General features: G+C 43.0%; 1 long non-coding RNA gene across 1 annotated transcript; it reads left to right on the forward strand.

Moving 5' to 3' along the window:
• Positions 1–857: 857 nt before the first annotated feature.
• Positions 858–7,581, forward strand: LOC306993164. The gene is made up of 4 exons (XR_013796410.1): positions 858–957; positions 6,022–6,132; positions 6,220–6,273; positions 6,478–7,581. It is a non-coding gene; the product is annotated as an uncharacterized lncRNA (long non-coding RNA).
• Positions 7,582–16,873: the final 9,292 nt, after the last annotated feature.

Raw genomic sequence — 16,873 nt, forward strand, 5'->3', positions numbered from 1 at the left:
ATATAACGTAACGTTAACTCATCATATCGCCGGGATTATAATCATGCAGTCTATAGTGAACGCTACACACTACCGCGTTTTTCAAAGCAGACGCAGAAGCGAAGTCCATCTCTTACCCTGCACAAAACGCACACAAACACGGAAGAAAGCACCATCCTTTTTCTTGTTTGGAAACCTGTGGACTCGATGTTCTGACAGGCCATAATTCACAGTCATTTATCACGATAATTATTAATTGAAATACAATAACCACCGAAAACACACTGAATCACTACCGCTTCAACATAATACCAGCCTACTCTGCACTGAGCGAACGCAGCGCCGGCACACGACTCCCCATGTGACGTAATATGACGCGGTGGTGAAAAAAAAGCGCTTTTTCAACACGGTCGAGGAAACTGTCACGTTTTCTACTAAATTTGTGCCCTTATGTCTGGCAAAACAATTTTCAATCATGCATTTACTCTTCATATGGTATTTTCATACAAGGTTATATATTAATTCTGAAAAAAAAAAAACCTGCAATATGCCCTTTAAATTATATCTGTTTTCAGCAAGTTTGTTAATTAACTCTAGTTACGAGTCAATGCGGAAACGATAGATAGAGCAACAACACGAGTTTAAAGGTGCTGGGAATCTGTCGACCAATCGAAATGCAGAGATCCAACTCCGCCCCCTGGATCTGGATCTGACTCCGCCCCCTGGATATCGTGTACTGCAATGAGGTGCTGACATTCTCTGGTGCTACTGAAAATCTCCATCACTGTGTGCATCAGTTACTAGATCCCGAGGGAATATAGTGAAGGTTCGAGCACATCAACATGAGTTTCCAGGTCTACTTTACAGACGAGAGACGCGGACTGGAGGGAACACCGGTTCCTGTGGCGGACTCAGAAGAGGAGTTCAGGAACACCACAGTGGAGGAGTTAAAGAGAAGACTCATTCCTGAAGACCAGCGTGAGTCCAGCACTTCAGTCTCTGGACATTACATAACATCTGTGAAGTGTAGAGATGTTCACTAACAACATCTGTGAAGTGTAGAGATGTTCACTAACAACATCTGTGAAGTGTAGAGATGCTCACTAACAACATCTGTGAAGTGTAGAGATGCTCACTAACAACATCTGTGAAGTGTAGAGATGTTCACTAACAACATCTGTGAAGTGTAGAGATGCTCACTAGCAACATCTGTGAAGTGTAGAGATGCTCACTAGCAACATCTGTGAAGTGTAGAGATGCTCACTAGCAACATCTGTGAAGTGTAGAGATGCTCACTAACAACATCTGTGAAGTGTAGAGATGTTCACTAACAACATCTGTGAAGTGTAGAGATGCTCACTAGCAACATCTGTGAAGTGTAGAGATGCTCACTAGCAACATCTGTGAAGTGTAGAGATGCTCACTAGCAACATCTGTGAAGTGTAGAGATGCTCACTAGCAACATCTGTGAAGTGTAGAGATGCTCACTAACAACATCTGTGAAGTGTAGAGATGCTCACTAGCAACATCTGTGAAGTGTAGAGATGCTCACTAGCAACATCTGTGAAGTGTAGAGATGCTCACTAACAACATCTGTGAAGTGTAGAGATGTTCACTAACAACATCTGTGAAGTGTAGAGATGCTCACTAGCAACATCTGTGAAGTGTAGAGATGCTCACTAACAACATCTGTGAAGTGTAGAGATGCTCACTAACAACATCTGTGAAGTGTAGAGATGTTCACTAACAACATCTGTGAAGTGTAGAGATGCTCACTAGCAACATCTGTGAAGTGTAGAGATGCTCACTAGCAACATCTGTGAAGTGTAGAGATGCTCACTAGCAACATCTGTGAAGTGTAGAGATGCTCACTAACAACATCTGTGAAGTGTAGAGATGCTCACTAGCAACATCTGTGAAGTGTAGAGATGCTCACTAGCAACATCTGTGAAGTGTAGAGATGCTCACTAGCAACATCTGTGAAGTGTAGAGATGCTCACTAGCAACATCTGTGAAGTGTAGAGATGCTCACTAGCAACATCTGTGAAGTGTAGAGATGCTCACTAACAACATCTGTGAAGTGTAGAGATGCTCACTAACAACATCTGTGAAGTGTAGAGATGCTCACTAGCAACATCTGTGAAGTGTAGAGATGCTCACTAACAACATCTGTGAAGTGTAGAGATGTTCACTAACAACATCTGTGCAGTGTAGAGATGTTCACTAACAACATCTGTGAAGTGTAGAGATGTTCACTAACAACATCTGTGAAGTGTAGAGATGCTCACTAGCAACATCTGTGAAGTGTAGAGATGCTCACTAGCAACATCTGTGAAGTGTAGAGATGCTCACTAGCAACATCTGTGAAGTGTAGAGATGCTCACTAGCAACATCTGTGAAGTGTAGAGATGCTCACTAGCAACATCTGTGAAGTGTAGAGATGCTCACTAGCAACATCTGTGAAGTGTAGAGATGCTCACTAGCAACATCTGTGAAGTGTAGAGATGCTCACTAACAACATCTGTGAAGTGTAGAGATGCTCACTAACAACATCTGTGCAGTGTAGAGATGTTCACTAACAACATCTGTGCAGTGTAGAGATGTTCACTAACAACATCTGTGTGTGAAGTGTAGAGATGTTCACTAACAACATCTGTGAAGTGTAGAGATGTTCACTAACAACATCTGTGAAGTGTAGAGATGCTCACTAACAACATCTGTGAAGTGTAGAGATGTTCACTAACAACATCTGTGAAGTGTAGAGATGCTCACTAACAACATCTGTGAAGTGTAGAGATGCTCACTAACAACATCTGTGCAGTGTAGAGATGTTCACTAACAACATCTGTGAAGTGTAGAGATGCTCACTAACAACATCTGTGAAGTGTAGAGATGTTCACTAACAACATCTGTGAAGTGTAGAGATGTTCACTAACAACATCTGTGAAGTGTAGAGATGTTCACTAACAACATCTGTGAAGTGTAGAGATGCTCACTAGCAACATCTGTGAAGTGTAGAGATGCTCACTAGCAACATCTGTGAAGTGTAGAGATGCTCACTAACAACATCTGTGAAGTGTAGAGATGTTCACTAACAACATCTGTGAAGTGTAGAGATGCTCACTAGCAACATCTGTGAAGTGTAGAGATGCTCACTAGCAACATCTGTGAAGTGTAGAGATGCTCACTAGCAACATCTGTGAAGTGTAGAGATGCTCACTAGCAACATCTGTGAAGTGTAGAGATGCTCACTAACAACATCTGTGAAGTGTAGAGATGCTCACTAACAACATCTGTGAAGTGTAGAGATGTTCACTAACAACATCTGTGAAGTGTAGAGATGCTCACTAGCAACATCTGTGAAGTGTAGAGATGCTCACTAGCAACATCTGTGAAGTGTAGAGATGCTCACTAGCAACATCTGTGAAGTGTAGAGATGCTCACTAGCAACATCTGTGAAGTGTAGAGATGCTCACTAGCAACATCTGTGAAGTGTAGAGATGCTCACTAGCAACATCTGTGAAGTGTAGAGATGCTCACTAACAACATCTGTGAAGTGTAGAGATGCTCACTAACAACATCTGTGAAGTGTAGAGATGCTCACTAGCAACATCTGTGAAGTGTAGAGATGCTCACTAGCAACATCTGTGAAGTGTAGAGATGCTCACTAGCAACATCTGTGAAGTGTAGAGATGCTCACTAACAACATCTGTGAAGTGTAGAGATGTTCACTAACAACATCTGTGAAGTGTAGAGATGCTCACTAGCAACATCTGTGAAGTGTAGAGATGCTCACTAGCAACATCTGTGAAGTGTAGAGATGCTCACTAGCAACATCTGTGAAGTGTAGAGATGCTCACTAGCAACATCTGTGAAGTGTAGAGATGCTCACTAACAACATCTGTGAAGTGTAGAGATGCTCACTAACAACATCTGTGCAGTGTAGAGATGTTCACTAACAACATCTGTGCAGTGTAGAGATGTTCACTAACAACATCTGTGTGTGAAGTGTAGAGATGTTCACTAACAACATCTGTGAAGTGTAGAGATGCTCACTAACAACATCTGTGAAGTGTAGAGATGCTCACTAACAACATCTGTGCAGTGTAGAGATGTTCACTAACAACATCTGTGAAGTGTAGAGATGCTCACTAACAACATCTGTGAAGTGTAGAGATGTTCACTAACAACATCTGTGAAGTGTAGAGATGCTCACTAGCAACATCTGTGAAGTGTAGAGATGCTCACTAGCAACATCTGTGAAGTGTAGAGATGCTCACTAGCAACATCTGTGAAGTGTAGAGATGCTCACTAACAACATCTGTGAAGTGTAGAGATGCTCACTAACAACATCTGTGCAGTGTAGAGATGTTCACTAACAACATCTGTGAAGTGTAGAGATGCTCACTAGCAACATCTGTGAAGTGTAGAGATGCTCACTAGCAACATCTGTGAAGTGTAGAGATGCTCACTAACAACATCTGTGCAGTGTAGAGATGTTCACTAACAACATCTGTGCAGTGTAGAGATGTTCACTAACAACATCTGTGCAGTGTAGAGATGTTCACTAACAACATCTGTGAAGTGTAGAGATGTTCACTAACAACATCTGTGCAGTGTAGAGATGTTCACTAACAACATCTGTGGAGTGTAGAGATGTTCACTAACAACATCTGTGCAGTGTAGAGATGTTCACTAACAACATCTGTGCAGTGTAGAGATGCTCACTAACAACATCTGTGAAGTGTAGAGATGTTCACTAACAACATCTGTGCAGTGTAGAGATGTTCACTAACAACATCTGTGAAGTGTAGAGATGTTCACTAACAACATCTGTGAAGTGTAGAGATGCTCACTAGCAACATCTGTGAAGTGTAGAGATGCTCACTAACAACATCTGTGCAGTGTAGAGATGCTCACTAACAACATCTGTGAAGTGTAGAGATGTTCACTAACAACATCTGTGCAGTGTAGAGATGTTCACTAACAACATCTGTGCAGTGTAGAGATGTTCACTAACAACATCTGTGAAGTGTAGAGATGTTCACTAACAACATCTGTGCAGTGTAGAGATGCTCACTAACAACATCTGTGCAGTGTAGAGATGTTCACTAACAACATCTGTGCAGTGTAGAGATGTTCACTAACAACATCTGTGAAGTGTAGAGATGCTCACTAGCAACATCTGTGAAGTGTAGAGATGCTCACTAGCAACATCTGTGAAGTGTAGAGATGCTCACTAACAACATCTGTGCAGTGTAGAGATGTTCACTAACAACATCTGTGAAGTGTAGAGATGCTCACTAACAACATCTGTGCAGTGTAGAGATGTTCACTAACAACATCTGTGAAGTGTAGAGATGTTCACTAACAACATCTGTGTGTGAATCTGTCTGTAGATTTTATTGTTATTAACGGAGAAGCCTGAGATTTAAAGGGCCGGTTGGTTATGATTTGATGTTCTAACTGTAGTTAGTGTGTAATGTTGTGTTTTCTAACTGTAGTTAGTGTGTAATGTTGTGTTTTCTAACTGTAGTTAGTGTGTAATGTTGACGTTTGAACATAAACAACATCTGCAAAGTTACAACGCTCAAAGTTCAAAGCAGAAAAACATTAATAAACGGTTAAAAGGAAAAAGACAACTTCAGTTTAACATTTCCTTTATGTAAAAAAAAAAAAAAAAATCTCCAACATTCGTTTTATTTAATTATTGTTTTCCTCTCACATTTAATTATTTAGATATTTAATATGCAGGAATGGGTCTATTTATGTGTTTATCTCTTTATTTATTTCCACATTTATGTGTTTATATATTTAGAATTTTGTGGATTTGTTTATATATTTATTTATTTGCATAGTTATTTATTTATTGGTTTTGCAGGTTTCGTCCTCATAGTGTTTTTCCTCAGACATAGCAATCGAGCTCAGAGTGGCAGAGCTGAAGCTTTGAGGCCACAGTGTGTACATAAATAAATGTGTGTGTGTGTGTGTGTGTGTGTGTGTGTGTTCGCTGTTCCTCATGTTGTTACGTTTCTTCCACAGTTGAAGACACAATACTTGTGAACTTTGATCACAAGACACTGAAGAAGAATCGCACACTGGGTTCCTACGGCATTAAAAACGAGGATCATATTACCGCAATGCGCCGTGGAGGTCTGCAGTATTTACACTAGTATTTGACATTATTAAAAGCATTTAGGCCTATTTATAGTCTTACATTAACTGAGCTTTTAATTCCAGCCACTTATACAGTGACATCTGTGCGATTATCTACTCCTAGAAGATGGATAAAAGGTCAGTTTCTCTTTTGAGTCAAAAATCCACACATCAGGCCTTTATTTTGTGGCAATTTTAATTTTTATGAGTTTTGTGCTTCATTTTGTGGCAATATAAATATAAACTTTCTCATGACGAGTGTAAAATAGCTTTACTCACTGATCCTGCACACCGATAGACACATCTGTAAACTTCTGCTTTGTTTCACGTTATCTCTCTCAGAAACATATTCCTTTGAAGATGACGATGATGAAGATGAACGTAAAGAATTGCCCAGGACTCAATCTGTGGACCATTTGGCTCTGATAATAATAATAATAATAATAATACTGCGTTACATTTATATAGCGCTTTTCTAGGTACTCAGTGCTTTACATATTAAAGGGGGAATCTCCTCATGCAACAGACTGACCCGTGGCTGTGTTGTGTAGTTCAGTGAGAGAGAAAGAGAAACTTTATTTACAAAATCACATCAATTCGCCTTTGGCTAAGCCACGCCCTAGAATGTAGATTGACCAATCACAGCGCAGCCAAGAACGAGCTCCACAGCGGTCCGACACTTGTTCACAGCGCTCCATTGACTTTAACACCGGCGTCTCGTATGTTTGGCCTCGGCAGGCTATTACCGTCGTAGTTTTATCACAAATATGGTTAAGCGTTGTGCCTGGGGCGTTTGTAACACAGATACGTGTTTCCCAGAGAGGTTGGAGGAGGTGTCCGTTTTCCCCTTCCCAAAACCGGTCAAATCCTGACAAGTGTCGTCTTTGGATTAAACTGTGTGGACGTCCTCAGTCAGCGAAACCCTCAAGATCAACAACACACTTTTGTGTTTTAACCTTACTGGGAAGTTACACTAGTTAGACAGTTTTATGCTGGTTTAGGTCATGATTTCGGTTCTCTACACTAATTGTTGATACGCTAGCACACGCTGCTAATAAACACAGCTTTATACTCGCGTAGTCCGTTTGCTTTGTAATAACGATTATAGAAGTGAATAGAGACCAGCTCTGCATGAACAGTGTTGCTCCTGATATTGTGAGTCCCAGTCTCCGTCTCCATCAGGATATGATGCGGTGGGTCATGTGACTGTGACCGTTATGCTTTTGCCTCTATTTGGATCTTGTTGTTGTTGTGTTTCTCCGGTGTGTCTTGAATAAAGCCTTCGAACGCACACTGAGCCCCTTCTGCCTACTTCTATCCGACACTTTATTTGCTGCTTTATAAAAGTTTGATAAGAGTTCAGCAGGAAGAGCGTCACAGCATAAGCCATGATGATACCAAACCAGAGCCCAGATGAAGTTGACGGACGTAGCAACAGTAACTAAGGGGGGCGGGGCTTAGCCAAAGCTGAATTTCTGAATTATACATTCTGCGTTACTGACTAATGATCTTCACAACTTTTCTGTTACGCTAACTTCTATTATCACTGTAAAGCTGCTTTGAAACAATCCATACTGTTAAAAGCTGTATAAATGTAGGAGACTTGACTTCCACAAACAGTATTACGAAGAAGAAGAGGAAGAATCCATCCACCTGAACATGAAGGTGAAGATAAAGTAGTTCCCAGGTCCCAATCTATGGATCATTTATCATATAACAAGCCTCAGCCTCCGCTGCAACACACTGAATAATGTAGTGTAGTTCATCCTCAAATAATCATCACATCAATAACGTGTGTTTATATCGGGTCACTGAGATTACTGATGTTCATATGAGCTGTCCATCATAAATCCACTGAAATATTTTACTTCCAGAGGCCGACATCAGAAGAGAATATGATTGTGAATGTTGTGGTAGTATATTTGGACTAACTCACACTTTAACTTCACACATTATGTTATGTGTCCCGCGAGAGCATATTGTCTTCACATTTGGGATGCAATTTTTTAAATAAAATAACACATAAAGACAGACAGCGTTAAATGCATTAAATAGATTTCAGCTTTAATTAAGCATTATCTGTTGTTTGTTAAAGGTGTTTTAAGTGTTTCTGCGTGTAATGACACTGTTCTGACAAGCAGGAGTCGCCAGAGTGGCGCTGAGAATCACTGAATCGGTTCATCAAGCAAATGATTCAATTGATTAACGCATCAAGTTTCTATTTGCCAGAGCTTACCGCCATACATTACGACTTTAATATATAACTGAATTGTTTTTTTACTTATAAAATTATTCATGCTTTACTTATGTTATTATCTCCAATCACATCCTCTTTAGTCCTGGTTCTGTGGGTCAGAAGGTCGTGTGCTCAGTCGTAACAGAGGCTGCACATTTCACACACACACACGTGATCAGACCGATCATCACGTCATCAGAACCAGAAGGATCGGCGAGAGGACGGACGTTGATTTCTTCCTATTAAAGCGACAGGCTTTCTGTGCGCTGGTTACAAACTGAAGTCTCTGCTTTTCTCTTCACATTTGATGAATATTGTCATACATCAGGGATATAAGTTAGTTTCTCTGTATGTAATGATAGTAGTGTGTATATATGAACATATAATGCAGAGCTAGCCAGTATTTAATCATATTCATGAGAGGAGCATGCTGGGAACTTTTCATTGGCCGGCTCCTCAACCCTTTACGCTTCACTGGACAAACCGTGGTCACGTGACTGAAGGCTCCAGGAAGTTTTGGAAGCACCTCATTAATATTCATGAGCACGCCTCCGCCATAGGCTAGTCGCGGCGCTGAAGCGAGCGGCGTGATTTATATCTCCATGGCCGCTCTTTTAGTCAGAAAATGCTGCGTAATCTTCGTGTGTTGTTCGTCTGCACGCTATTAGTCTTCTTCTCTGTGCTCTACATATTTAATCAGCCGGTGTCGTCGCTGGAGAGCGCGAGTCAACACATGATGACAGGGATGTGAACAAAACCTCTCGGGTTACGAATGTAATCATGGTTCCCTGAGAAGGGGAACGAGACACTAGGACGCTAACGGGGAACGACTCCGGCATGAACGTGTCAGAACACAATAATCACATTGGCCGACTATGACATCACTTCCTGTGTGACCAGGGTATAAATACAGTGCTTCCACGTTATTCTCTCCTGTGTCGTATCCAGACCAGATGGAGGACCTTCGCTAGACACGACCCCAACACATGATGTAGTCAGCCGGTCCTCCACTTTCTGTGTCTTCAGTGTCTCATTCCCTCTCTCAGGGAACCGTGATTACAGTGTAACCCGAGATGCTGCCTTTCCAGTCGATGGAATGCTAACAGCGGCGATGGCTTGGTTAGCGATGGCGGCCACATAGAAGGTCCGCTTTCCGGCTGCTGGACCGCCGCGTGTGTGAGTGAGCCCTTCTTCACATGTGTGGAGCTGTTGTTTAATTCTGGAAAGGTAAGGAGGCTTTTCACTGTTCTCTTAACATCTATTTAATTTATTTAATCATATTGGCCATCCATGTTATTTGAAGAAATAAACTGCTGTAAAAGATGTTTGCTAACATATATGTGCGGTTATTTTCGAAGTATTTTGTATTGAGATCTGGTATTTACCTCAGTGCCCGATTGACCGCTAGTATCGCAGTGGCTAGGTGGTCTTTTGCTGTCCGGTCAGTTTTACTACACTGGCTTGTCTGCTATACCAGTTAATCTACACTGGAACAAATTAAACCGTGATCTTTACGGTAAAAAAAACGGCAGCTGTGGTTGCCAGAACTTTACCGTCAAAAATACATGAAGAAACATATAGTTATTTCAACAAAAATACTTCAAATGTGAAGTGTCACGCAGGGAATTGTGGGAATGTCGGATTACGTTTTTTCGCCGTAAATTATACAATGAGTCAAAAACTGTAAATTTAATGGTATTTTACAGTAAAATTACATGAACTGTACCATTAGATTGATCACAGTTATTTACCGTATATAGTGAGGAAACTTTCTGTTAACCAATTAACAGTTTTTCACTGTAGCATTTTTACAGTCTTTTACCGTTAAAATCACGTTACGCCCCCTGAACGGGGTATCGATCCAGCTTTTCCCATGATGCTTTGTGTGAATTATAGGAGAAACTTCTCTTAAATTGTAAACAATCAGCAAAAGGTAATTCGGTCTAGTATCTTCAAAAATATGAGATGACATTTTTCTACTCAGCCTTCAACCATCATACATTAAAAGGACATTTAAAAGTGTAAAAGCATTAACAAGCAACTACAACAGACCATGAATAACCTTGATTATGCGCACAGCAATATTACGGATGTGTTAAATAAATCGGTCTGAGTGATTATTGTGGTTCTTTAATGCTCAATAGCAGCCGTCAGGAAGTTTAAAGCATTAGTGAGTCGGCTTTCTCACTTCCTCTGAACAATGCAGAAAACTCGCCTCAGCACTTTACAAAACATCCGCTTTTCAAGATGCACGTGGACATTGTCTGATCCGTGACGAGATCACGAGGAAAAGCGCAAAGGTGATTACTGTGATCCAATGTTTTTAGATTTAAGTAGCAAATGAGAATATAATAATAATGATTTTCAGTTTTGTACAAGGTAATTGACGCAACAGTTTATCAATAAGGCAAGAATATGTAAATGTGTGGTATTTTGGTTAAAGACACAATAATAAACAGCTGACTTTTCCATTTGTTGACATGGCATGTTTATATTCAGATGGGAAATATAATGTATTAAGTTGGGAGATAATTACCATGCAATCATATTTATAAATATGATATTAATCTCACATAATACAATATAATTTATAGTTACTACTGTTAAATCTATATTAAATTATGGGATCTAATTATATTATTTCAGAATATTATTTCAATTTTAATGACCTTTAATGAATTTTAATTTATCTTTTATCAAAATAAACAGAAAATAGTACACACTTTGCTAAACTAATTTTAATTGTATTCAACACGTGTGCGTGTGTGTGGGGTAAATAACACTTTTATTATTTATTTTCACACAAAATCTGTTGCTCCATTAATCTTCAATAAAAAATCTCTCTCTCTCACACACACACACACATATCATGTGTGTGTGTGTGTATATTATATATATATATATAGGGCTATGATTTGAAACCGCAACACGCCATCTTAGAATAAACATACCGTTATATCGTTTGTTGATGTGGACGCAAAGTTATCTTAAAGTTATTTTTATAGTTATTTTTATTTACAGTTATTAATGGTTATTATACACTTATAGTTATTTAATGGTCTTTAATTAAAGAGGAAGAACTCTGAAACAGTGTGTGATGACGATAGGATATGAGAGTTTAAACAGAGAAAGTGAAACTCTCCATCACTGTGTGCAGTAGTGCAGTTACTACTAGATCCTGAGGGAATATAGTGAAGGTTCGAGCACATCCAACATGAGAGACAGACTCTTTATGACGTAATACGGTAGTGAAAGACAGACTCTTTATGACGTAATACGGTAGTGAAAGAACGCCTCTTTATGACGTAATACGGTAGTGAAAGACCGCCTCTTTATGACGTAATACGGTAGTGAAAGAACGCCTCTTTATGACGTAATACGGTAGTGAAAGAACGCCTCTTTATGACATAATACGGTAGTGAAAGAACGCCTCTTTATGACGTAATACGGTAGTGAAAGAACGCCTCTTTATGACGTAATACGGTAGTGAAAGAACGCCTCTTTATGACGTAATACGGTAATGAAAGACTGCCTCTTTATGATGTAATACGGTAGTGAAAGACCCCTCTTTATGACGTAATACTGTAGTGAAAGACAGACTCTTTGTGACGTAATACGGTAGTGAAAGAACGCCTCTTTATGACGTAATACGGTAGTGAAAGACCGCCTCTTTATGACGTAATACGGTAGTGAAAGAACGCCTCTTTATGACGTAATACGGTAGTGAAAGACAGACTATGGCGTAATACGGTAGTGAAAGACCGCCTCTTTATGACGTAATACGGTAGTGAAAGACAGACTCTTTATGACGTAATACGGTAGTGAAAGAACGCCTCTTTATGACGTAATACGGTAGTGAAAGACCGCCTCTTTATGACGTAATACGGTACTGAAAGACCGCCTCTTTATGACGTAATACGGTACTGAAAGACCGCCTCTTTATGACGTAATACGGTACTGAAAGACCGCCTCTTTATGACGTAATACGGTAGTGAAAGACCGCCACTTTATGACGTAATACGGTAGTGAAAGAACGCCTCTTTAGGACGTAATACGGTAGTGAAAGACCGCCTCTTTATGACATAATACGGTAGTGAAAGAACGCCTCTTTATGACGTAATACGGTAGTGAAAGAACGCCTCTTTATGACGTAATACGGTAGTGAAAGACCGCCTCTTTATGACGTAATACGGTAGTGAAAGACCGCCTCTTTATGACGTAATACGGTAGTGAAAGACCGCCTCTTTATGACGTAATACGGTACTGAAAGACCGCCTCTTTATGACGTAATACGCTACTGAAAGACCGCCTCTTCATGACGTAATACGGTAGTGAAAGACCGCCTCTTTATGACGTAATACGGTACTGAAAGACCGCCTCTTTATGACGTAATACGGTACTGAAAGACCGCCTCTTCATGGCGTAATACGGTAATGAAAGAACGCCTCTTTATGACGTAATACGGTAGTGTAAGACCGGCTCTTTATGACGTAATACGGTAGTGAAAGACCGCCTCTTTATGACGTAATACGGTAGTGAAAGACCGGCTCTTTATGACGTAATACGGTAGTGAAAGAACGCCTCTTTATGACATAATACGGTAGTGAAAGACCGGCTCTTTATGACGTAATACGGTAGTGAAAGACCGCCTCTTTATGACGTAATACGGTAGTGAAAGACAGAGTCTTTATGACGTAAAACGGTAGTGAAAGACCGCCTCTTTATGACGTAATACGGTAGTGAAAGACCGCCTCTTTATGACGTAATACGGTAGTAGTGAAAGAACGCCTCTTTATGACGTAATACGGTTAACCGAAACTCTCTCCACAACCCCCAGTAGTGTTCCTGGTGAAGCGAAACTCTCTCCACAACCCCCAGTAGTGTTCCTGGTGAAGCGAAACTCTCTCCACAACCCCCAGTAGTGTTCCTGGTGAACCGAAACTCTCTCCACAACCTCCAGTAGCATTCCTGGTGAAGCGAAACTCTCTCCACAACCCCCAGTAGTGTTCCTGGTGAACCGAAACTCTCTCCACAACCCCCAGTAGTGTTCCTGGTGAACCGAAACTCTCTCCACAACCCCCAGTAGTGTTCCTGGTGAAGCGAAACTCTCTCCACAACCCCCAGTAGTGTTCCTGGTGAACCGAAACTCTCTCCACAACCCCCAGTAGTGTTCCTGGTGAACCGAAACTCTCTCCACAACCTCCAGTAGCATTCCTGGTGAACCGAAACTCTCTCCACAACCCCCAGTAGTGTTCCTGGTGAACCGAAACTCTCTCCACATCCCCCAGTAGTGTTCCTGGTGAAGCGAAACTCTCTCCACAACCTCCAGTAGTGTTCCTGGTGAAGCGAAACTCTCTCCACAACCCCCAGTAGTGTTCCTGGTGAAGCGAAACTCTCTCCACAACCCCCAGTAGTGTTCCTGGTGAACCGAAACTCTCTCCACAACCTCCAGTAGCATTCCTGGTGAACCGAAACTCTCTCCACAACCCCCAGTAGTGTTCCTGGTGAACCGAAACTCTCTCCACAACCTCCAGTAGCATTCCTGGTGAACCGAAACTCTCTCCACAACCCCCAGTAGTGTTCCTGGTGAACCGAAACTCTCTCCACATCCCCCAGTAGTGTTCCTGGTGAAGCGAAACTCTCTCCACAACCTCCAGTAGTGTTCCTGGTGAAGCGAAACTCTCTCCACAACCCCCAGTAGTGTTCCTGGTGAACCGAAACTCTCTCCACAACCCCCAGTAGTGTTCCTGGTGAAGCGAAACTCTCTCCACAACCCCCAGTAGTGTTCCTGGTGAAGCGAAACTCTCTCCACAACCCCCAGTAGTGTTCCTGGTGAACCGAAACTCTCTCCACAACCTCCAGTAGCATTCCTGGTGAACCGAAACTCTCTCCACAACCCCCAGTAGTGTTCCTGGTGAAGCGAAACTCTCTCCACAACCCCCAGTAGTGTTCCTGGTGAACCGAAACTCTCTCCACAACCCCCAGTAGTGTTCCTGGTGAAGCGAAACTCTCTCCACAACCCCCAGTAGTGTTCCTGGTGAAGCGAAACTCTCTCCACAACCCCCAGTAGTGTTCCTGGTGAAGCGAAACTCTCTCCACAACCCCCAGTAGTGTTCCTGGTGAACCGAAACTCTCTCCACAACCCCCAGTAGTGTTCCTGGTGAACCGAAACTCTCTCCACAACCTCCAGTAGCATTCCTGGTGAACCGAAACTCTCTCCACAACCCCCAGTAGTGTTCCTGGTGAAGTGAAACTCTCTCCACAACCTCCAGTAGCATTCCTGGTGAACCGAAACTCTCTCCACAACCCCCAGTAGTGTTCCTGGTGAACCGAAACTCTCTCCACAACCCCCAGTAGTGTTCCTGGTGAAGTGAAACTCTCTCCACAACCCCCAGTAGTGTTCCTGGTGAAGTGAAACTCTCTCCACAACCCCCAGTAGTGTTCCTGGTGAACCGAAACTCTCTCCACAACCCCCAGTAGTGTTCCTGGTGAAGTGAAACTCTCTCCACAACCCCCAGTAGTGTTCCTGGTGAACCGAAACTCTCTCCACAACCCCCAGTAGTGTTCCTGGTGAACCGAAACTCTCTCCGCAACCCCTAGTAGTGTTCCTGGTGAACCGAAACTCTCTCCACAACCCCCAGTAGTGTTCCTGGTGAAGTGAAACTCTCTCCGCAACCCCCAGTAGTGTTCCTGGTGAAGCGAAACTCTCTCCTCAACCCCCAGTAGTGTTCCTGGTGAAGTGAAACTCTCTCCACAACCCCCAGTAGTGTTCCTGGTGAAGCGAAACTCTCTCCACAACCCCCAGTAGCATTCCTGGTGAACCGAAACTCTCTCCACAACCCCCAGTAGTGTTCCTGGTGAACCGAAACTCTTTCCGCAACCCCCAGTAGTGTTCCTGGTGAACCGAAACTCTCTCCACAACCCCCAGTAGTGTTCCTGGTGAAGCGAAACTCTCTCCACAACCCCCAGTAGTGTTCCTGGTGAAGTGAAACTCTCTCCACAACCCCCAGTAGTGTTCCTGGTGAAGTGAAACTCTCTCCACAACCCCCAGTAGTGTTCCTGGTGAACCGAAACTCTCTCCACAACCCCCAGTAGTGTTCCTGGTGAACCGAAACTCTCTCCACAACCCCAAGTAGTGTTCCTGGTGAAGTGAAACTCTCTCCACAACCTCCAGTAGCATTCCTGGTGAACCGAAACTCTCTCCACAACCCCCAGTAGTGTTCCTGGTGAACCGAAACTCTCTCCACAACCCCAAGTAGTGTTCCTGGTGAACCGAAACTCTCTCCACAACCCCCAGTAGTGTTCCTGGTGAAGTGAAACTCTCTCCACAACCCCCAGTAGTGTTCCTGGTGAAGCGAAACTCTCTCCACAACCCCCAGTAGTGTTCCTGGTGAAGTGAAACTCTCTCCACAACCTCCAGTAGCATTCCTGGTGAACCGAAACTCTCTCCACAACCCCCAGTAGTGTTCCTGGTGAAGCGAAACTCTCTCCACAACCCCCAGTAGTGTTCCTGGTGAAGCGAAACTCTCTCCACAACCCCCAGTAGTGTTCCTGGTGAACCGAAACTCTCTCCACAACCTCCAGTAGCATTCCTGGTGAACCGAAACTCTCTCCACAACCCCCAGTAGTGTTCCTGGTGAACCGAAACTCTCTCCACAACCTCCAGTAGCATTCCTGGTGAACCGAAACTCTCTCCACAACCCCCAGTAGTGTTCCTGGTGAAGTGAAACTCTCTCCACAACCTCCAGTAGCATTCCTGGTGAACCGAAACTCTCTCCACAACCCCCAGTAGTGTTCCTGGTGAAGTGAAACTCTCTCCACAACCCCCGGTAGTGTTCCTGGTGAACCGAAACTCTCTCCACAACCCCCAGTAGTGTTCCTGGTGAACCGAAACTCTCTCCACAACCCCCAGTAGTGTTCCTGGTGAAGTGAAACTCTCTCCACAACCCCCAGTAGTGTTCCTGGTGAAGTGAAACTCTCTCCACAACCCCCAGTAGTGTTCCTGGTGAAGCGAAACTCTCTCCACAACCCCCAGTAGTGTTCCTGGTGAACTGAAACTCTCTCCACAACCCCCAGTAGTGTTCCTGGTGAACCGAAACTCTCTCCACAACCCCCAGTAGTGTTCCTGGTGAAGCGAAACTCTCTCCACAACCCCCAGTAGTGTTCCTGGTGAACCGAAACTCTCTGCACAACCCCCAGTAGTGTTCCTGGTGAACCGAAACTCTCTCCACAACCCCCAGTAGTGTTCCTGGTGAACCGAAACTCTCTCCACAACCCCCAGTAGTGTTCCTGGTGAAGCGAAACTCTCTCCACAACCCCCAGTAGTGTTCCTGGTGAACCGAAACTCTCTCCACAACCCCCAGTAGTGTTCCTGGTGAACCGAAACTCTCTCCACAACCCCCAGTAGTGTTCCTGGTGAAGCGAAACTCTCTCCACAACCCCCAGTAGTGTTCTTGGTGAACCGAAACTCTCTGCACAACCCCCAGTAGTGTTCCTGGTGAA

Source organism: Phoxinus phoxinus (genome assembly GCF_949152265.1).
Source record: "Phoxinus phoxinus genome assembly, chromosome: 25".
Taxonomy (NCBI): Eukaryota; Metazoa; Chordata; class Actinopteri; order Cypriniformes; family Leuciscidae; genus Phoxinus; species Phoxinus phoxinus.